General features: G+C 38.6%; 1 long non-coding RNA gene across 1 annotated transcript; it reads left to right on the top strand.

Annotated features, from left to right (window-relative positions):
- Positions 1–2,406: 2,406 nt before the first annotated feature.
- LOC125994872 (uncharacterized) lies at positions 2,407–22,402 on the top strand. The gene is made up of 3 exons (XR_007490689.1): positions 2,407–2,486; positions 3,761–3,816; positions 22,279–22,402. It is a non-coding gene; the product is annotated as an uncharacterized LOC125994872 (long non-coding RNA).
- The last annotated feature ends 250 nt before the right edge of the window (positions 22,403–22,652 follow it).

The raw sequence follows: 22,652 nt of genomic DNA on the forward strand, positions 1-22,652 counted from the left end.
CTCAGAGGGAAATGCTCAACCTTCAGGAATGCGCGCCCCCAATTCCAGAGTTGGCCAAAGGTGCTTTCCCTTCAGCTTCAGACCCTTCTGCAAATTAAGGGGACGATGGAGCCCTTTGTCACTGGCTTTTTATTTGAGCTGGCTCTCAATATGGTCTCATTGTCAAGTAGGGCGGCTCTCTTCTCAGGTAGCCCATGCTGTTGGAAGAGGAAAATGGCACAGGGTTCTGTTGTTGGAAGAGGAAAATGCATTGCTCAGGGTTCTGGAACAACTCTGGAACCTTGCGTGTCAAGCGTTCTGGGCATGGCCACGTGCAAATCTTGGTGACTTTTCATGTTGGCCATGGTGGATGTTGAGTATTTTTGAGGTGTTGGAGTGGGGAACACGTCTTGTCTTGTGTCTGTCCAAATTCTCGGGGTGTTGTTGAGAGCCAAGGGGTGCTGAACTTCTTAACTATAAAATAAACGGTTTGTCAAGTTTATGGAAATTGGAGGCACTGAAGTGGACAGCAGGAGTTGGTTGCATCTGCAGCCATGCCTCTGCTAGGCCTAGTGTGTTTGATGGTTGGAATTTTCTGGAAGCTCTGGGTGCAAGGGTTGGTTGGAATGTGCTCTTGAAAGCTGATGTCTTAAAGCTGACAGGGGATTCCTCCCCCCCCCCCCTGGCGCCCCTCAGATTGCAGCTGCAAAGCAATAGAAATGAATTTGCTCTTGATGTCTTTGAAAGACCTGTCTCTGAAGACCATAGGCCTCCCACTATAGGAACATTTTCTAGTTGTTTGCATTTACTATCTTGATGGATGGGATGGTAAGCGTAGCTGATGGTGTTGAATTTTATTCACGCTTTTATAAATAAGTTGAGCCCCAGGCCTACAAAATTTCTTTTTTGGTGTTTTCGTTGTTTAGTTTTTGTTTGGGGTTTTGGTCTTCACTGAGTTGAGCACACGCAGGGTTTAATTTACTCCTTACTCTGCTCAGGGATCATTCATGTCTTCTGGGGCTCTGGAACCCATATGTGGTGCTGGATTTCAAAACCAGGTTCTCCAGCATGTAAGGTAACGCCCAACCTGCTGTGCTGTTGCTCAGGCTCCCAGATCTAGGAAATTGTTTATAAAAATCTATTTTTTGCACCTTCAGGTTTCTCCCTGTTGTGATAGTATGGTAAAGACCAGTTCAAACGTTTTATATTTATTAGGTTTTTTGGAAGGATTCAAAGACATACACCACAGTGGAATGATACTGTATGAATAAATGCTTGTGAGTTTTTTCATCTTCACGTGACATCTATATTCTAACAGAGTACAATGATACCCCAAAATTTTGTTGTTGTTGTTGTTGTTTTTGGGCCACACCTGTTGACGCTCAGGGGTTTTTCGTGGCTATGTGCTCAGAAATCACTCCTGGCTTGGGGGGGACCATATGGGGCACTGGGGCGATCAAACTGCAGTCCGTCCTAGGCTAGCTCTTGCAAGGCAGATAGATGCCTTACCTCTAGCGCCACTGCTCCAGCCCCGATCCAGCAAAGTTTTATATCTTAAAATATCCCAGAGGTGGGACTGGAGTGATTGTACAGACCTATAGAGTGTTTGCCTTGCACACGGCAGATCCAGGTTTGATCTTCAGCATTTCGTATTTTCCCCCCATATGATCCCCACCTCCCTAAATACCAGGAATAACCAGAGTATTGCCCCTTTGGTCCCCAAACAAAAACAAGTATTCCAGAGGAGTTAAGTATTAGAAAAAAACCGTAGTTTCACTTTAAAATATACTTTCAATGTACTTTTATTTTTTCGGTTGTAGTATAATTGTTCATATTGGAGCTTTGCTTTCAACCACTCAGTGTTATTTTTGGTACAGGGATGAAATCTAGGGCATTATGTGGATCATGTTTTTGAAATACCACTGCGCCTTCCCTGTGCAATACATTTCCCCACCCAGAAGTCCAGGTTTTACTAGAAACTAATAAGTCTTTTGTAGAAGAAGAGTTATAATACATTTGAAATATGTTTTTATCTGATTTAAGTGTTTTAGTTCTGTATGGTGAGTTGACTTCAGATGGTGCAGTTTTCAGAGAATGTTAGCTTGAGTATTAAGGAGGTAGCTTTCTGGTGACTGTATCTGGGTTGAAATCAGATCCATATTAGCTTCATGACTTTGAGTAGGACTCATTTCTTGATCTTATAAGTGAAGATGTTAGATTGAGTTTAAGCTTTCTGCTAAGTTTTGAATTTTATAGTTTTGGTGAATCTGACATCACTGTGTATCAGTTCCAAAGTGCATTGAGTTTTTCCTTCAATTTTTTATACACATAAATTGAACATGAAGTATAATTGAATTGAGTATAAAAAACCTTTTACTAACAGTATTTTGCAAAATTTTAAAAATCTTGGTCTTCATTTTCAGGTGTCTCCTCTTTTGATCACTGTTCCTGATTTTGGCTTTCTCCGAGCATTAGATTGTGTGCCTTTTGTTCCTTGAAGAGATATGGTAAATATTGAAATACAGTAGTATAAAACTATTAAGTTATAGGTTGATATGCTTTAATATTATAAAATAAAGTAGGTGCACATGAGTTCATAATTTAGACTTCATTGTATGTTTTATATAAAAGTATATGTGGGGGCCAGAGAGATAGCACAGCGGCGTTTGCCTTGCAAGCAGCTGATCCAGGACCTAAGGTGGTTGGTTCAAATCACGGTGTCCCACATGGTCCCCCCTACCTGCCAGGAGCTATTTCTGAGCAGATAGCCAGAAGTAACCCTTGAGCACCGCTGGGTGTGGCCCAAAAACTACCCCCCCCCAAAAAAAGAAATTTGGGGCCGGCGAGGTAGCACTAGAGGTAATGCCTTGCAAGCATTAGCCAAGGAAAGATCACGACCCGGTTCGATCCCCTGGCGTCCCATATGGTCCCCCCAAGCCAGGGGCAATTTCTGAGCGCTTAGCCAGGAGTAACCCCTAAGCATCAAACAGGTGTGGCCCGAAAAACCGAAAAAAATAAAAAAAACAAAAACAAGCAAACAAAAAATAAAAGTATATGTGCATGTATTCCTAAAATACAAATGATTTTCATTTTAATTTAAGCAGGTATATTTTTGGTTTTATAATTTCCATTTTTTATGTTTCATTAGCGATCTAATTGTGCTAATGAAATGAAGACAAATTTTATTTTTTTTGGTTTTTGGGTCACACCCGGTGGTACTTAGGGGTTACTTCTGGCTGTGCACTCAACAATCCCTCCTGTTCATAGTTCCCATATGAATCTACAGGGATGGAACTCAGGTTGGTCCTGGTTCAGCCACATGCAAGGCAAATGCCCTACCACTGTGCTGTCACTCCAGCTATGGAATGAAATTTTTAATGAAATGTCAAAAAAATCTGATTTTGACTGTATTCTCCTAAATTTAAGGACAGCATTAAGGATATCATGTAATTATTGATGAGGTTAAAACTCTGGGAAGATGTTTTGGAACTCTTTCTCTATTAAGTAAAAGTAAATGTACTTGAAGAAAAATTAGGTATATAATGATTAATGACATATACTTTACAAGTTAGGAAAAGGGGTTAGGAAACAACTTTAGGGTTACATTTTGTTTTCTGGAGGCAACTGAATATCCTGGTGTGGATCAATGAAAAACTAAAACTATACAAATCTATAAGGAAAGATTTGCAAATTCAATGTAAGGTATTAACTGCACCCTTGTAAAAAAAAAAAAAACGTTTATCCTAGTCTTGAAACTTGAGCGTCTCTTTGCTTCTTAAAGGTCCTGAAATACCATGATCTCATATAATTTTCCTCACTGAACGTGTTAGTATACTTGTAAGTATAATTCTAAATTAGTAATGTCTTAACTTATGTTAAAATAGCTGAGGGCAAAGGTGTTGCTCAGTGGTAGAGCTCAAACCTTACCACAAACTCCACAACCACACTAACCATTCCTTCCTTATTTATCCCCAGCTTTAAAAAAATTGGTTTTTTTGAAGGAAAGAAAATAGATTATTTCATCATAACCGACTACTTTGATTGATAATCTCAATAGTTTTGTGAATTTAACTAGTAGATGGATTGATTTCTTTTTAGAACCATTTTGCAAAGGTGTGAAATTTTTGTTTTATTAGTTTATATCTAACAGCTGTAAAAAAATAAGAGAGCAGTAAAGCAGTTGACAACTTATTTTATTTACTTAAGTAACTGATTCCTATAAGCATTACTTGACTTATGAGATTCACACGTTTTGTCCTTTGAGTAAGTAAATAAGAATTTGTGTTTGATCAAAACTACTTAGAAAAAGTAATATGATTAAGAATGAAAACTTAAAAAACAATAAAGTAAAAAAATGTAATTGATCAAATAATTAGAACAATTGTGATCAAATCTAACTAAAATTTTAAAATTAACTTTATTCATTTAAATTGAATTGTTAAAGGTTATGGCTGGTAGATGACAAGAGCATAAGTTTTGGTCAATTCTAAATCTTCATTTAGGAAAGTATCCCATTCCATTCCTATTATGAGTGGATGATTATCAATTTTTCTTTTAACCCAATAAAGCCTAGTCATCCTTTTTGCAATAGTAATTGCTATTACTAATAAGCAGAATCAGTCAGAATTTTTTGAAACTGATAAGTGCTAAGAGGAGGATGCTCTGGGAAGATGCTTGTGACTTTTTCCTTGAGTATGAGAATCCCATTGTGTGAGAGTGAAGCCATAAAAAAATGGGAGATGTGGGGAGCTGGAGCAGTGGCTGAGCGCATAGCCAGGAATAATCCCCGAGTGTCACTGGGTGTGACCCAAAGAAACAAACAAACAAGCAAAAAAAGGAAGATGGATAGAAAATGAATGCAAATTTTTATTCTAGGAATGATAGTTTGTGGTATCTTTTGTTTGTTTGTTTTTTCTTTGTTTTGTTTTTTTGAGCCACACCTCTTGATGCTCAGGGGTTGCTCCTGGCTATGCACTCTGAAATTGCTTCTGGCTTGGGAGACTATCTGGGATGCCAGGGTAACGAACCACAGTCCGTCCTAGGTTAGCACATGCAGATGTCCTACTGCTTGTGCCACTGCTCCGGCCCTGAGTTTGTGGTAAAATGTGGTAGCTTCTAAATTGTGTTACCTAATCTGGTTTTTTCCTGTTTTGGCCAAATTCTGTATATGAATTTGTTTGACTCGGATTGGTGTGTGTGTGTGTGTGTGTGTGTGTGTGTGTGTGTGTGTGTGTGTGTGTGTGTGTGTGTTTTCTTATGAGTTTTACATGTGTATGTGTTCTTAGGACTTTTAGATGTATAAATTCAATTTATCATTCTCATTCATCCGTAACTTCCCTTTTTTATTTTAACCTTAAAGGATTTCCATTATTTATTAGTCATTGACTTAGCATTTAATCCTTCCTTCATGCATTCTGCCATGAACATTTAGTGGATGTCTACTATGAATAAATATATACAACTTCTGGGATAGTCAAGGATTATCTTATTAGACTGAGTGGATATACACTTTTATATAACATTTTTAAGTGCTTAAGTTATAATAGTCAACAAGAATGTGTTGAGAAATAGTGCTGTATTTAGCATTTTAGGAATATGTAAGAAAAAGTTTTATTTTTATTCAGAATGCTTTTTAATTAAGGAATTCAGATTAATATACATGAAAAGGCAAGTGAATATACAATTGTATAATATGAATTTTAAGTGTGAGTTCTTTCAGGAAATTAGGGCCAACCTAATTTGTTGAAAGTGGGCATGACTTTTGTGAACTTATAGGCAGAGAGATTAATAACCAGCTTGTGAGGCCGAAGTGTGTGTGTGTGTGTGTGTGTGTGTGTGTGTGTGTGTGTGTGTATACATATACATATATATGTGTTCTTTTTAAATAATATCTTTATTTAAACACCGTAATTACAAATATGATTGTGGGGCCGGTGAGGTGGCGCTAGAGGTAAGGTGTCTGCCTTGCAAGCACTAGCCAAGGAAGGACCGTGGTTCGATCCCCCCATGTCCCATATGGTCCCCCCAAGCCAGGGGCAATTTCTGAGCGCTTAGCCAGGAGTAACCCCTGAGCATCAAACGGGTGTGGTCCTCCAAAAAACAAAACAAACAAATAAACAAACATGATTGTAGTTGGGTTTCAGTCATAAAAAGAATACCTTCCCATCACCAAGGCCCCATCACCTCCCTCCCCCACACCCGCCTGTTTTCGAGACAGGCTTTCTACATCCCTCACTCACTGACATTGTTCTCACTCACTGACATTGTTATGATAGTTCTCAGCGTAGTTATTTCTCTTAACTGTCCTCACCACTCCTTGTGGTAAGCTTCATATCTTGAGCCAGTCCTTCTGGCCTTCACATCTGGGAATTATTTCAATGTCTTATTTTTCTTAAAACCCATAGATGAGTGAGACTATTCTGTGTGTATCTCTCTCCCTCTGACTTATTTCAGTCAGCACAATAGATTCCATTTCCATCCATGTATAAGAAAATTTCATGACTTTATCTCTCCTGATGGCTGCATAATATTCCAATGTGTATATGGTATATTTCATTGTGTATATGAAACCACAGTTTCTTTAGCCATTCATCTGTTGAAGAGCATCTTGGTTGTTCGCAGAGTCTGGCTATCATAAATAGTACTGTAATGAATATAGGTATGAGGAACGGATTTTTGTATTGCGTTTTTAAATTCCTAGAGGTATATCCCTAGGAGTGGTATAACTGGATCAAATGGGAGCTTAGTTTCCAGTTCGTTGAGGAATCTCCATATTGTTTTCCATAAGGGCTGAACTAGATGGCATTCCCACCAGGAGTGAATGACAGTTCCTTTCTCCCCACATCCCTGGCAACACTGATTGTTCTTGTTCTTTGTGATGTGTGCCAGTTTCTGTAATGTGAGATGGTGCCTCATTGTTGTTTTGATTTGCATCTCCCTGACGACGAGTGATGTGGAGCACTTTTTCATGTGCCTTTTGGCCATTTGTATTTCTTCTTTGAGAAATTGTTCATTTCTTCTCCTCATTTTTTGATGGGATTAGATTTTTTTTCTTGTTAAGTTCTGTCAATACCTTGTATATCTTAAATATTAGCCGCTTATCTGATGTGTATTGGGTGAATAGCTTCTCCCATTCTGTAGGTGGCTTTTGCATCTTAGGCATTATTTCCTTTGAGGTGCAGAAGCTTGTCAGCTTAATATAGTCCCATTTGTGTATCTCTGCTTTGACTTATTTAGAGTGTTTTTCTTCCTTGAAGATGCCTTTAGTTTCAATGTCAAGGAGTGTTTTACCTACGTGTTGTTCTATATACCTTATGGTTGCAGGTCTGATATCAAGGTCTTTAATCTACCATATTTGCCTGTGTATAAGACAACCCTTCAACCCATGAAAAACTTCCTAAAAGTCTTAAAAGTAAGTTACTTCTTAAAAGTAAGAGGGGTGTGGATCACTTGTCCCTGAAGCTGGAACAAGTTTCAGCATGCCGTATACCAGCATATAATATGACTCCCGACTTTTTGTTTTTGTTTTTGTTTTTTTTGGGTCACACCCGGCAGTGCTCAGGGGTTACTCCTGGATGTCTGTGCAGAAATAGCGCCTAGCAGGCACGGGGGACCATATGGGACACCGGGATTCGAACCAACCACCTTTGGTCCTGGATTGGCTGCTTGCAAGGCAAACGCCGCTGTGCTATCTCTCCGGGCCGACTCCCGACTTTTAGGAAGTTTTTCATGTGTTGAAGGGTCGTCTTATATGCTGGCAAACACGGTATTTGTATTTGACCTTTGTGCGGGGTGTTAGATGGAGTTCTGAGTTTGTTTTTTTGGAAGTGGCTGACCAGTTGTCCCAACGCCACTTGTTGAAAAGGCTTTCCTTGCTCCATTTTGCATTTATTGCCCCTTTATCAAAGATTAATTGACTGTATATCTGGGGAGACCGAGGTGTATTTACAGTATACCGGTCCACAGCTGGTTAAACACATTTTCCTAACTTTACATCAGAAAATTAAAAAAAATTTTTTTTAAATACTTTATTGTTAATATAAAAATTATAAAAGACTCCTGTACTCAGGCTCCAGCTCCAGGTGGCATTCGCTCTATAAGACACAGAGACATTTCCCCCCACCTATCTTTTGGGGGGGGCTCTTATGGTACGAAAAATACAGTAAGTATACTCAAATGTATGCTTCTGTGGAAAATATTTTATTGCTGTTTATCCACTTGAGATATTTCATTTAGTTGTATTCTTTCGATGTGATGACTGGGGATTGTACACATGGTTTTGTATTTTCTGTGTCTTGCACAACAGGTGCTTATATATTTAGCCTCTTTAATCATATTCTGTAGACATGGTGCTTACCCTCTGCCAGGGGTCACTGTTTTAGGTGTTTCTATATTCATACATAGCTACAGTGTGGTCAGATGGAAATCCCTTGCAAGGCCAAGGTTCACAGATAGTAGAACTTTAAGGCACAAAGAGCAGAACTGTCGGGATTGTGCTTTGCACATGGTAGCTTCCGAGATTGAATATGAGACCTCATGCTTGCAAGGCAGGTGCAGTATCCACAAATACTCAATAATGGAGAAATACCTCCTGACCCCCTGCTCTTAAGATATTTTTGATATATTTTTTAAGTTATTTGGAATGTTTTTTCAAATTTATGTATAAGACTAATTTTTTACCTCTTTATTATTTTATTTATTTTTGTTTTGGTTTTGGTTTTTGGTCCACACCCAGTGATGCTCAGGAGTTACTCCTGGCTCTGCACTCAGAAATTTCTCCTGGCTCAGGGGAGTTTGTGGGATGCAGGGGATTGAACCAAGCCCATCCTGGGTCAGCCACGTGCAAGGCAAATGCCCTATTACTGTGCTATCGCTGCGGCTCCTTATTACCCCTTCTTGAAAGATCCTTTAGTTTTAGTTACAAAACTATATTTGGTTCTTAGATATACAGCCAGTTCAAACTAAATGTAATAACAGTGCAAAAACATTTTATTTTTGTTATTTTGGTTTTTTTTGGGCCACACCCAGCTGTGTTCAAGGTATACTTTTGGCTCAGTACTCAGGGGTCACTCCTGTTGAACTCAGGCAGGGAACTATAAGGGATGTCAGGAATCAAACCTAGGTTGGTCATATGCAAGGCAAATACTTTACCTTCTGTGCTATCTCTCTGACTTCCAACAAAATGTTTAAAAAGAGATAGCGAATAAAATTAATGTTTGATTAGTTATATAATATTTATTTCAAATTCCAGGTACTATTGTACTATTCTCGTACAATGCTATTGTTTCTTGGTCTTTGCTTACTCTATTTCTTCATCACCATTTATCTGACTTTTACTCATAAAAGATTAATAGTTGGGAGAATACTAATAAATTAAGAGTAGGCAGATTTGCTGTGTTGTCCATATAGTATATATTTAGGCATTGTGGTTTTTGTTTGTTTGTCACACCCAGTGGCACTCGGGTTACTCCTGGCACTGCACTTAGAAATCGCTCGTGGTAGGCACAGGGGACCCTATGGGATGTTAGAATTCAAACCACCGTCAGTCTTGGATTGGCTGCTTGAAAGGCAAATACCCTATCTCTGGTATCTCTCTGGTCCCTATTTAGGCATTATGGATCATAGGGTTTCTGTTGGCCATATCAACTGTCTTTGTAACTCTAGCAGCCATAGACAATATATAAAAGAATTATTGTGACTGAACAAATTTATTATATTATAACTTAATTTATACTAACAGCAGCAGGCAAAATTTACCCCAGAGGCTTTTGACTGTAGTTTTCTAGTTCCTGTCCTAGGCTTAATGAGGTTAAGGTTAATATTATGGGCTTAATCACAATTCTCACAGTCATTTCTACCCACCTGCTGATAAGTTTACTTTTTAGTAATTGTAGATGATTTTCTCCAAAGTTTCAATACTTTTGTTCACTTGGTTCTACTTCTAACCTACTGAAGAAAGACATTGCTTTCTCTCTTCTGTCATTTATAAGTTGGCAATAAACTAGAATTTCATTTTTTTCTATTTTTATTTAACCAACTTTATTACATACATGATTGTATTTGGGTTTCAGTCATGTAAAGAACACCACCCATCACCAGTGCAACATTCCCATCACCAATGTCCCAAATCTCCCTCCTCCCCTCCCAGACCCCGCCCGTACTCTAGACAGGCTTTCTATTTCCCTTGTACATTCTCATTATTAGGATAGTTCAAAACATAGTTATTTCTCTAACTAAACTCATCCCTGTTTGCGGTGAGCTTCATGAGGTGACTTGTAACTTCCAGCTCTTTTCTCTTTCGTGCCTGAAAATTATTGCAAGAATGTCTTTCATTTTTCTTAAAACCCATAGATGAGTGAGACCATTCTGCATCTTTCTCTCTCTCTCTCTCTCTCTCTCTCTCTCTCTCTCTCTCTCTCTGACTTATTTCACTCAGCATAATAGATTCCATGTACATCCATGTATAGGAAAATTTCATGACTTCATCTCTCCTGACAGCTGCATAATATTCCATTGTATATATGTACCACAGTTTCTTTAGCCATTCATCTGTTGAAGGGCATCTTGGCTGTTTCCAGAGTCTTGCTATAGTAAATAGTGCTGCAATGAATATAGGTGTAAGGAAGGGATTTTTGTATTGTATTTTTGTGTTCCTAGGGTATATTCCTAGGAGTTAGAGGTATAGCTGGGTCGTCGTATGGGAGCTCGATTTCCAGTTTTTGGAGGAATCTCCGTATTGCTTTCCATAAAGGTTGAACTAGACGGTATTCCCACCAGCAGTGGATAAGAGTTCCTTTCTCTCCACATCCCCGCCAACACTGCTTGTTCTCATTCTTTGTGATGTGTGCCAATCTCTGGGGTGTGAGGTGGTACCTCATAGTTGAATAAACTAGAATTTTTCCTATCTTAAAATATGCAGCAAAAATCCCCCCCAAAATATTTCATTTCAGCTCTTTGAAAGGCTGTCTATACTACATTTATACTTTCGTTATCTCCTTTTAAAAAGATATTTATTGGTTTTTTTTGGGCCTTGAGGTGCTCAGGGTTTGGCTCTGCTCAGGAATTACTCCTGGCAGGCTTAGGGTACCATATGAGATGTCAGCGATTGTATTTAGATTGGCACGTTCAATGCAAGCAGCTTACCCACTGTGCTGCTATTACTCCAGCCCCTTTACTGTTTTCTCTTAAAACCATGCTAGTTGGTCTCGAGTGCTAACACAGCAGGGTGGATGTTTTGCTTGCATGTGGCTGACCTATGTTCTATTTCTAGCATCCCATATGGTTTCTAGAGCACCACCAAGAGTAATCTATGAGTACAGAGCCAGGAGTACCATTGGGTGTAGACTACTTATTCCCTCCTCCCAACAAACAATTCTTTGTATTCTACCTGATTACTTCCTTTTTTATTCATTTTATGTTTTGGGGTCTCATCTGGCAGTTCTTGGTAGTGCTTGGTTAACAAAATAGGGTTCCAAGGATCAAATCCTGGTCATCATATAAGGCAAATGCCCTGCCTGCTATTCTATCACTCTGGTCCCAGGAACTTCTCTTTCCTTATTTCTTTACAGCAAGTAAATGTTATGAATGTTACTTAATTTGCTTATTATTTTAATCACCAGTGGAATTTTGGCTCTATGGGGGGAGGGATTTTTGTTTTTCACTGCTCTATTACTAATGCTTAAAAATAAAAATTAATAGATATTGGTATTATCTATAAACCTAGTCCTGAAAATAGAAACTTGTTCAGATTTGATACTAACTTCAAGCCTATGCTTGATTTTGGTGATACAGCAAAGAAAAGATGTGGTAGGAAATAAACGGAAACTTTGCCAGAGGGGGCTAGAGAGTTAATTCATAGGACTGGAGCACATACTTTCCATGTCAGAGCCCAGGTTTCAGTCCCCAGCACTACATGGTACCCTAACCACTAAAGGGATCTATCTGAGGGCAGAAGTAGCCCCAGAGCACTTTTGGATGTGTGCTCCAAATCAAATAATATTCTCAGAGGAAAGACAAGAAATGTGAAGTGTTAAAATAGAGATTTTTTTTTTTTTTTTTTTTTTTTGGTTTTTTTGGGCCACACCCTGTGACGCTCAGGGGTTACTCCTGGCTATGCGCTCAGAAGTTGCTCCTGGCTTCTTGGGGGACCATGTGGGGCACCGGGGGATCGAACCGCGGTCAGTCCTAGGTTAGCGCAGGCAAGGCAGGCACCTTACCTCCAGCGCCACCGCCCGGCCCCAAAATAGAGATTTTTTTTTTAAGAAGGTGAGTAATTGAGGATGGCCTTTTCTAGATGGAGATAATTGATATGAAACCTAAAGGAGAAGGATTTAGCCATTTTAAGATTGGGATAAAATGTTTTAGGCAAGGGAAGAGCAGGCACAAAGATCTGAAATAGGAAAGATTGGAAAAAAGTATTAGTAGAGAGAGACTTTGTAATAGCTTGTGGACTATATTTACAATCCAGATGGTAAAGAAGTAGGACATGAAGTTTGGAGAGAGGTTCAGGACTAGTTATCACTTAAAGAGATCAGATTTATGTATGTTAGGAAGCCACTAGTTCTCAAACAGAGAAAGCATTGTGTTCTACTTTATATACGAAATCGTATTTGTTTATTGAAAAGTAGATTTTAGGAGTGTAGTAGGCACAAGGGAAGTCCAAATTCTCATTCAGGAGATCATTAGTTTAATCCTGGTTAGAGATGATAGCAGATGAAAATGTTGGTAGTGGAGAAGGGGAGATTTTGGAATTAGAATTAATGGGATTTGGGCCCGGAGAGATAGCACAGTGGCATTTGCCTTGCAAGGAGCCGATCCAGGACCAAAGGTGATTGGTTCAAATCCTGGTGTCCCATATGGTCCCCCGTGCCTGCCAGGAGCTATTTCTGAGCAGACAGCCAAGAGTAACCCCTGAGCACCGCCGGGTGTGACCCCCCCCCCAAAAAAAAGAATTAATGGGATTTGTAATTTGTAATGGATTAATAATGGGTAACAGGCCAACAGAGAAAGGAATTGAATTTGTTTTCTACCCAGGGACAGATATAAAAAAATACAAAAAATAAAACATATTTGTATGAGGAATTTTGTATTTCTTGTTTTTTTTTGTTTGTTTGTTTGTTTTCCCTATTGGTTTTTGGACTACACGTGACTACTTGGATCACTTTTGGTAGTGCTCAATGAACTATATGTAGTGCTGGAGAATGAACTGCATGTGCAAGGCAAACATGCCTTAATTCCTGTAATATCTCTCTAGTCCCTACTTCTGCATACCAGTAGCACATGGATTACATATACACTAGCATCTTGAATTTTTCAAGATCTGTACTTACTGTTCTTGCAAATTTAAGTGTTAATTTCCTTCTTTTCTGTGTTTAAGTTGCTCATTAGCCTAAAATGATTTCAGAGAGCTGACTTTAATTATATATTATACAAAATCCTCTTGTTTTATAACAGACTTTGTAAAAGCCTGAAACTAAGCTCAGGATTTTTGTTCCAAGTAATGAAAACTTAGTAGTTTTATTTCTAGAACATTAAAATGGATTCTGCTTTGGGGTCAGAGTGATAGTATAGCAGGGAGGGTTTTTGTCTTGATGTGGCTGATGCAGATTTGATCCCTGACACTATGTGGTTCCCCAAGCCTGCCAGAAGTGACCCTTGAGCACAAAGCCAGGAGTAACCCCTGAACACTGCTGGTTTGGGTGTCCCTTCCTTCAAATAGATTTTGCTTTTAAAAATAAATTTCCTTTTTTTTTTGGTTTTTGGGCCACACCTGGCGGTGCTCAGGGGTTACTCCTGGCTGTCTGCTCAGAAATAGCTCCTGGCAGGCATGGGGGGGGGGTTAGGGTTAGTTAGTTCTGTTGTATAAAACCAAAGGCTCTGTTGACTTTCTTTGCAGAACACTGTTTTGTTAATGATTCTTTTAAAGAGTAGTGATCTTGGGGCGGGAGTGGTGGCGCAGACAATAGGGCGTTCGCCTTACACGTGCTAACCTAGGACTGACCCAGTTTTGGTCACCTGGTGTCTCGTATGGTCCCCCAAGCTGGGGGGATTTCTGAGCACATAGTCAAGAGTAACCCCTGAGTGTCACCGGGTGTGACCCAAAAACAAAAAAAATAAAATAAAATAAAATAAAGAATAGTGAGACTTACGCATTAAAGAAATGGACAAAGGTCATCAAGACCAGAAAACAGAATAAAGACATATTGAGAAAATGTCCCACAGCACTGCAGGATCTAAACAGAGTGAATGCATAATAGTGAAGTTCAACGCATCTGAACTTTATATAAAAGGTAACCAGGAGCCATTAATTTAATAAAAAAGCTATAAAAGCATTATTTTAGGATGCATAATATCAAAATGGAAATGAGACAACTAAAGGACTATGTGATAATCCAACAAAGGAAATAGAAAACTGGCAAAGTTAGTCTATATAAGGAATCAGAGTAGATAAAAAAAAAATGTTTTCAATGATGAGCCAAAGAAATGGTACGAAGGTGAGGTAAGGTGCTTGTCTTACATGCAGCTGATCCTGTGGCACTAAATGATTATCCCAAACCCTGACAGGAGTGATCTTGGAGCACACAGTCACAAATAAACCCTGAGCACTACTGGGTCTAGCCCAAAAACCAAAACATAAACTGAATATATATATATATATATATATACTATATATATACACTATACACACACACACACACACACACACACACACACACAAATAAACCCTGAGCACTACTGGGTCTAGCCCAAAAACCAAAACATAAACTGAATATATATATATATATATATATATATACTATATATATACACTATACACACACACACACACACACACACACACACACACACACACACACACACACACACACAAAGGATAAGGGAACCTTGATAGAATGAATCAAAAAAATACCATTTCTAGGGGCCAGAGATTGGCCTTGCATGCAGCCAATCTAGGATGGATGGTGGTTTGAATCCCAGCATCCCATATGGTCCCATGCCTGCCAGGAGCAATTTCTGAGCACAGAGCCAGGAGTAACCCCTGAGCACTGCTGGGTGTGACCCCCCCCCCAAAAAAAGTACCATTTCTAGAGACCTATTTATTTCACACAGATCAAAATCCAACATTTTATGTTGTTTTAGTAAAATGAGCTTCTTAAAATTCAAGTCTATCCCAAAGGAATCTAGTAGGAAAAAAAAAACTACAACAGAGGAATTAGAAATTTATTTTTAGGGCCCGGAGAGATAGCACAGCAGCGTTTGCCTTGCAAGCAGCTGATCCAGGACCAAAGGTGGTTGGTTCAAATCCTGGTGTCCCATATGGTCCCCCGTGCCTGCCAGGAGCTATTTCTGAGCAGACAGCCAGGAGTAACGCCCTGAGCACTGCCGGTGTGTGGCCCAAAAACCAAAAAAATTAAAAATAAAAAAATAAAATCCTCGAACACGTCAGAGAATCTCTCATTTCCTAATCAGAACTATGATCTCCCAATCCTTATAACTGACCATCTAGAAACTTTATATTTCATTCTGCTTCTGGCTAAAATTTAAAGAGGTATCAGTCCTCTATGCTTCTGTTTGTAGTCTGAAATTTCAATTCTCATTTTCAGAGAAGAAATGGTATAAAGTACTCCATGCATTTTGCAAGTTCTTCATATCATTAGTGTGGAAACTACTAGAAGAGAGCATCAAAAAGAAAAACTCTGGCTGGAGAGATATAGTGAGTTTGCCGCTTGCCTCACATGCTACTGACACCACTTCATGGTCAGACCCTTGCACACTGCCAGGGGTTACAACACTCCCCCCAACTATAAATGCTTGTTTGTTTTTGGACCATACCCGGTGATGCTCAGGAGTTACTCCTGGCTATGTGCTAGAAATTCTTCCTAGCTTGGGGGACTACATGGGACACCAGGGGATCAAACTGCGGTCCATCCTAGGTTATTGCTCTCAAGGCAGACACCTTACCGCTAGTGCCACTGCTCCGGCCCCTATAAATTCATTTTTTTTTTATAAATACCACTGGATGAGGTCCCCCCTACAAATAAAACTTAAAAGACAAGTTCAACATTATATTTGGCTATCTCATTTCTTTGTATAGCATGTAGGAAATAGTTTTTAAAAATTAATATTATAGACTCTCTCCACCATCTTAGATTGTCCTGTGGCCTGGACTAATTAAAAGACAGAAATGGTTATAAGGTTGAGGTCCAAAGCCATTTTGCTGGCTTTAAGTTAGGTCTCCAGAACCAGAGAGCACATAGCTCTTCTTAAAATTGAAGGTGTTTATGTTAAGGATAAAATTGTATTCTTTTTGGGTAAGGAATTTGTTTACATAACAAAGCAAAGAATAAAAACGTGACTCCCAGTGACATTCCTAACTATCAGAGTGATCTGGGGAAAGGTAACAGCAATAGTTGCATGGTTTGAGCCAAATTGTGAGCCTTCTTGCCATCATAATTGGTCACAGAATCCATGGGATGCTATACCCCAGGATGATTTAAGTACTGAGAAGTGATTAGAATATAGAGATTTAAAAAAATGGGTTTTCTAAAATAATATCTTTATTTAAACATCGTGATCACACACATGATTGTAGTCATAAAAAGAACACTCCCCTTCACTAGTACAACCTTCCCATCACCAAGGCCCCATCTCCTCCCTCCCCACCCCACCTGTGTTCGAGACAGGCTTTCTATATCCGTCACTCACTGACATGGTTATTATAGTTCTCAGCATAGTTATTTCTCTTAACTGCCCTCAACACTCTTTGTGGTAAGCTTCATATCTTGAGTCAGTCCTTCCAGCCCTCATCTCTGGGAATTATTTCAATGTATTATTTTTTTTAAAACTCATAGATGAGTGAGACTATTCTGTATGTGTCTTTCTCTCCCTCTGACTTATTTCAGACAGCTTAACAGATTCCATGTCCATCCATGTATAGGAAAATTTTATGACTTTTATCTCTCCTGATGGCTACATAATATTCCATTGTGTATATGAAACCACAGTTTCTGTAGCCACTCATATGTTGAAGGGCATCTTGGTTGTTTGCAGAGTCTGGCTATCGTAAATAGCACTGCAATGAATATAGGTATGAGGAATGGATTTTTGTATTGCGTTTTTGAGTTGTTAGGGTATATCCCTAGGAGTGGTATAGCTGAATCAAATGGGAGCTTAGTTTCCAGTTCGTTGAGAAATCTCCATATTGTTTTCCATAAGGGCTGGACTAGATGGCATTCCCACCAGGAGTGAATGAGAGTTTCTTTCTCCCCACAACCCTGGCAGCACTGATTGTTCTTGTTCTTTGTGATGTGTGCCAGTTTCTGCAGTGTGAGATGGTACATCATTGTTGTTTTGATTTGCACCTCCCTGATGATGAGTGATGTAGAGCATTTTATCATGTGCCTTTTGGCCATTTGTATTTCTTCTTTAAGAAATTGTTCGTTTTTTTCTCCCCATGTTTTGATGGGGCTATATGTTTGTTTTTTTTTTTCTTACTAAGTTCTGTCAGTACCTTCTATCTTAGATATTAGCCCCTTTTTTGATGTGTATTGGGTGAATAGCTTCTCCCATTCTGTGGGTGGCTTTTGTGTCCTAGGCATTATTTCCTTTGAGGTGCAGAAGGTTGTCAGCTTAATATAGTCCCATTTGTATAGCTCTGCTTCAACTTGTTTGTAAAGTGCTGTATTTTCCTGGAAGGTGCCTTTAGTTTCAAAGTCATGGAGTGTTTTACCTACGTGTTGTTCTATATACCTTATGGTTTCAGGTCTGATATCAAGGTCTTTAATCCATTTGGATTTGATCTTTGTGGGGGGGTGTTAGATAGAAATCTAGTTTGTTTTTTTGCAAGTGGCTGACTAGTTGTCCCAGTGCCACTTGTTGAAGAGGCTTTCCTTGCTCCATTTTGCATTTATTGCCCCTTTATCAAAGAATAATTGATTGATTGTAATTGGGAGCATTCTCTGAAAACTCTAGTTAGTCATTCCACTGATCTGAGGGTCTGTCTTTATTCCAGTACCATGCAGTTTTAATTACTATAGCTTTGTAATACAGTTTAAAGTTGGGAAAAGTGATGCTTCCCACATTCCTTTTCCCAAGGGTTGCTCTAACTATTCTTGGGTATTTATTGTTCCAGATGAATTTCAAGAGTGTTTGATTCACTTCTTTGAAGAATGTCATAGTTCCTTAGAGGGATTGCTTAAATCTGTACAATGCCTTGGATAGTATTGCCATTTTAAGGCTGTTAATCCTGCCAATCCATGAGCTGGATATGTGCCACTATTTCCCATTTCTTTTATTTCTTGAAGCAGGTTTCTTTGTATAAGTCATTCACATCTTTAGTTAAGCTGATACTTGAGTTTGTGGGCACTAATGTGAATGGGATTGTTTTATTGATGTACATTTTCTTTTTTTTTTTTTTTTTGTTGTTGTTGTTGTTGTTGTTTGGGTCACACCCGGCGTTGCTCAGGGTTGATTCCTGGCTGTCTGCTCAGAAACAGCTCCTGGCAGGCACGGGGGACCATATGGGACACCGGGATTCGAACCAACCACCTTTGGTCCTGGATCGGCTGCTTGCAAGGCAAACACCGCTGTGCTATCTCTCTGGGCCCCTGATGTCCATTTTCTATCATTTGCGTATAAGAATTGTCTTTGATTTTTGTGTTAATTTTGTAGCCTGTTACTTTTCTATATGAATCTATTGTTTCTAGAAGCTTTTTGGCAGAGTCTATAGGGTTTTCTAAATATAGTATGTCATCTGCCAACAGTGAGAGTTTGACTTCTTTCTTTCTAATTTTGATGCCCTTGATACCTTTTTCTTTCCTAATTGCTATGGCAAGAACTTCCAGCACTATGTTGAATAGGAGTTGTGAGAGAGGGCAGTCTTTTCTTGTACCAAATTTTAGAGGAAAGGCTTTTAGTTGATCTCCATTGAGAATAATATTTGCCTTTGTTTTGTGATAGATGATATTGAAGAAAGTTCCTTCCGTTCCCATCTTGATGAGAGTTTTTTTTAATCAAGAATGGGTGCTGGACCTTATCAAATGCGTTCTCTGCATAGATTGATATGTTCATATGGTTTTATTTTTCTTTTTGTTGATATGGTGTATTATTTTGATTGATTTACATGTCTTAAACCATCCTTGAATTCCTGGAATGAATTCTACTTGGTCGTGGTGTATGACCTTCCTGATGAGGCTTTGGATCCTATTTACCAGAATTTTGTTGAAGATATTCGCATCTGTGTTCATCAGGGATATTGTCTATAGTTTTGTTTTTTGGGTTTTTTTTCAGCATCTCTGTCTAGTTTTGTTATCAAGGTGATGTTAGCTTTGTAAAACCTATTTGCGAGTGTTCCTCATTCTTCAATTTCATGAAAGAGCCTGCAGAGAATTGGTAGATGTTTTTCTTGAAAGGTTTGAAAGAATTGAATTGAATCCATCTGGGCCTGTGCTTTTAATTTCCTCAGTAGTAATGGGTTTGTTTAGATATGCTAGATCATCCTGGTTTAACAGTGGAAGATTATAAGAGTCCAAGAATTTATCCCTTTCTTCCAGGTTTTCATGATTCACGGCATAGAGTTTCTCAGAGTTTCTCTGATTACCCTTTGAATCTTTTCAGTATCTCTGGTGATACACCCTTTTCATTCCTAATCTGGTTTATTAGATTTCTCTTTTTGTGCTTCTTTTTGAGTTTTGCTAGTGGTTTATCAATTTTGTTTAATTTTTTCAAAGAACCAGCTTTTGCTTTTACTGATCTTTCAAATTGTTTTTTTTTTTTATTTCCACTTCATTGATTTTTTGCTCTAAGCTTTGTTATTTTCTTCTGCCTACCTATTTTTGGTTCCTTTTATTGTTCATTTTCTAATTTTAAAAGCTATGTTATTAAGCTTTTTGTATAAGCCCCATCTTCCTTTCCTTCCTGGGGTGTGCTTGCAAGGCTATACATTTTCTTCTTAGTACTGCTTTTGTTGTATCCCATAAATTCTGACAATTTGTATCTTCATTGTCATTTTTTTCCAGGAATGTTTTGATTTCCTTTTTAATTTCTCTTTGATCCACTGGTTGTTCATTAGTGAGCTGTTTAGTTTCCAAGTGTTAACATTTTTCTTCTGTGTTTCTTTGTAGGTTTACTTTTAATTTCAGTGCCTTGTGATCTGAGAAGGTAGTCTGTACAATTTCTATCCTCTTGACTTCATGCAGATATGTTTTATGGGCCAGCATGTGGTCTATTGTGGAGAATGACCAATGTGCATTGGAGAAGAATGTGTATCCAGTTTTCTGGGGATGAGTGCCCTACATATATCTACTTTCTTCCATTTCTCTTTTCAGAGCTAATATATTCTTGTTGGGTTTCAAAATGGTTGCCTGTTTAGCAGTGTCTGTGCAGTGTTGAGATCTCCCACTATTATTGTGTTGCTATTGTTATCTTCTTCAGATTTGTCAAGAGTTGTATTAAATATTTTTCCGGTCCATCATTGGATGCATATATGTTTAGGAGTGTGATTTCTTGTTGTACATATCCTTTGATTAGTAGAAATGACCATCATTGTCCCTTATAACTTTTCTGAGTCTAAAGTTTGTTTCATACTAATATGGCCACTTCAGCTTTTTTAAGGGTTTTGTTTGCTTGGATGATTTTTCTCCAGCCATAGATTTTGAGTTTATGCTTGTTCTAATAATTCAGATGTGTTTCTTGTAGGCAGCAAAGTGTTGGATTCAGCTTTTTGATCCATTTTGTCACTCTGTGTTTCTTAATAGGTGCAGTTAGTCCACTGACATTGAGAGAGATAATTGTCATGGGATTTGTGTCATCATTGTGTAGAAATTTGGTGTGTCTGTTGGTCTTTATTTCTTCTCTCTCTCCCTCTCCCTCTCCCTCTCTCCCTCTCTCCCTCTCTCCCTCCCTCCCTCTCTCCCTCCCTCCTCCCTCCCTCTCCCTCTCTCCCTCTCTCCCTCTCCCTCCCTCCCTCCTCTCTCGGGTCTCTGACCCAGGGAAGCTGTATAGTTGGTTGATACTTGTCAGATTATCAGAGCTACCATTTTCATTCTCTAAGTATGGTGGAGGTCTGCATTGTGTACCCATTGTCATGCTTGCAGTGTGGGATTTTTTTTTTTTTTAATGGTGCTATGCTGAGGTTCATTGACTTGGGAGAAGTGCATGGCCACAGAGCAAAACTAAGCAGCTATGTTCCTTTGGTGGGTTGAAGCTCACCTGACCGGTGTAGGGTGCTAGTCACCTGTGGGAGGCTGAGATCTTTCTCTGGTTCTCTTCCTCTGGAAATGTTTTTCTTATACCCAATTTTATATAGTATTTATAACAATCCTGGGTATAAGTCTGATTAACCACAGAGCACCGCCTGATATTTATTGCCCTTGTAAAAAAAGAAAATACTGGTAAGAGGTAAACTAGGGATCCTGGTAGAGGGAAAATCTCACCGATGTAGGTATTGGTTTTGAATTATTGTATGTCTGAAATAATTGTATAAGGAATAACTTTGTAAATAAAAGAGATTTTAATAAAATAAAAATTAAATACTAAAATAAAGTCAGTAATTATTGGTGGGTAGAGAGATTGGGTTGTAGCAAGTAGAACCTTTGTAGGCTAGAGGGTTAAAATTATAAAAATTCTTAATATTTTATTTTTAATCTTATGTGAACTATTCATAACTTGAATTATTTTATTTTATTTTTTCATAACTTGAATTTTTTGTCCGTGGGTAGCAACCCTATTATAATTTGTCATCAGATATCTGTTTGCTTCCACATGCTATCTTGAACATAATATACTACTAAATAGATTTGGAGAAGACACTCCCAGTGATGCTCGGAGGTTATTTCTGGCTATACTCAGGAATTTCTGGCAGGATCCTTACCTGCTTTATTATTTCTGTAGTCCTAAGAGGCTTTTATTTTAAATGAGTTATTTCTGAGATGCAAGGAAGTAGAAAGTCTGGAGAGAATGCTTGTAAGATTTTTTTGCACAGCAGCTGACCCAGGACAGAACACAGTTTGATCCTCCAGTGTCCCATATGGTCCCCAAGCCAGGAGCGATTTTTGAGCACATAGCCAAGAGTAACCCGTGAGTATCACTGTGTATGGCACCAAAACAAAAAACAAAAACAAACAAACAAAAAAAGAATTTCTTCTTACTAGCCAAATACCTACATCAAGTAAGAAAGTTAATGGTATGTGAATGTAATTAATTGAAACTTCAGTTTTAAGGACTTTCTTGTTAAGATTTTTTAAATTCATCTTTAAAAATTTTGAATTGAAGGGGCACTTAATTCATGATGGTTTTCCTTAGATGAAGAAGCTGAGGTACAGAGAAGTTGAAGGTTTCCCAGTGTCACAGAGAAGAGCTGGAACTAAAGCTTGTGTTTCCTGATTTCAAGATTATTGTGCTCATTTCTACTTCCAGCTTACTTTTTGGTAAGCTGTTCATTTATATTTTTTACTTTTTTGATCAATATTTATATGTAGTCTAAAAATAGACTACATAATGTAAAGGTTGGGTGGAGGCTGGAGATAGTATCAGGGTAGGGCATTTGCCTGGCACATTTCTGACCCAGGTTTGATCTTTATTAATCTTTGTTTGGGCCCCAAATCTCAAGAGGAGTGATTCTTGAATATAGAGCCAGAAATTAAGTTCTAAGCTAGCTGGGTGTGACCCCCCAAATA

Source organism: Suncus etruscus, chromosome 17 (genome assembly GCF_024139225.1).
Source record: "Suncus etruscus isolate mSunEtr1 chromosome 17, mSunEtr1.pri.cur, whole genome shotgun sequence".
Lineage (NCBI taxonomy): Eukaryota > Metazoa > Chordata > Mammalia > Eulipotyphla > Soricidae > Suncus > Suncus etruscus.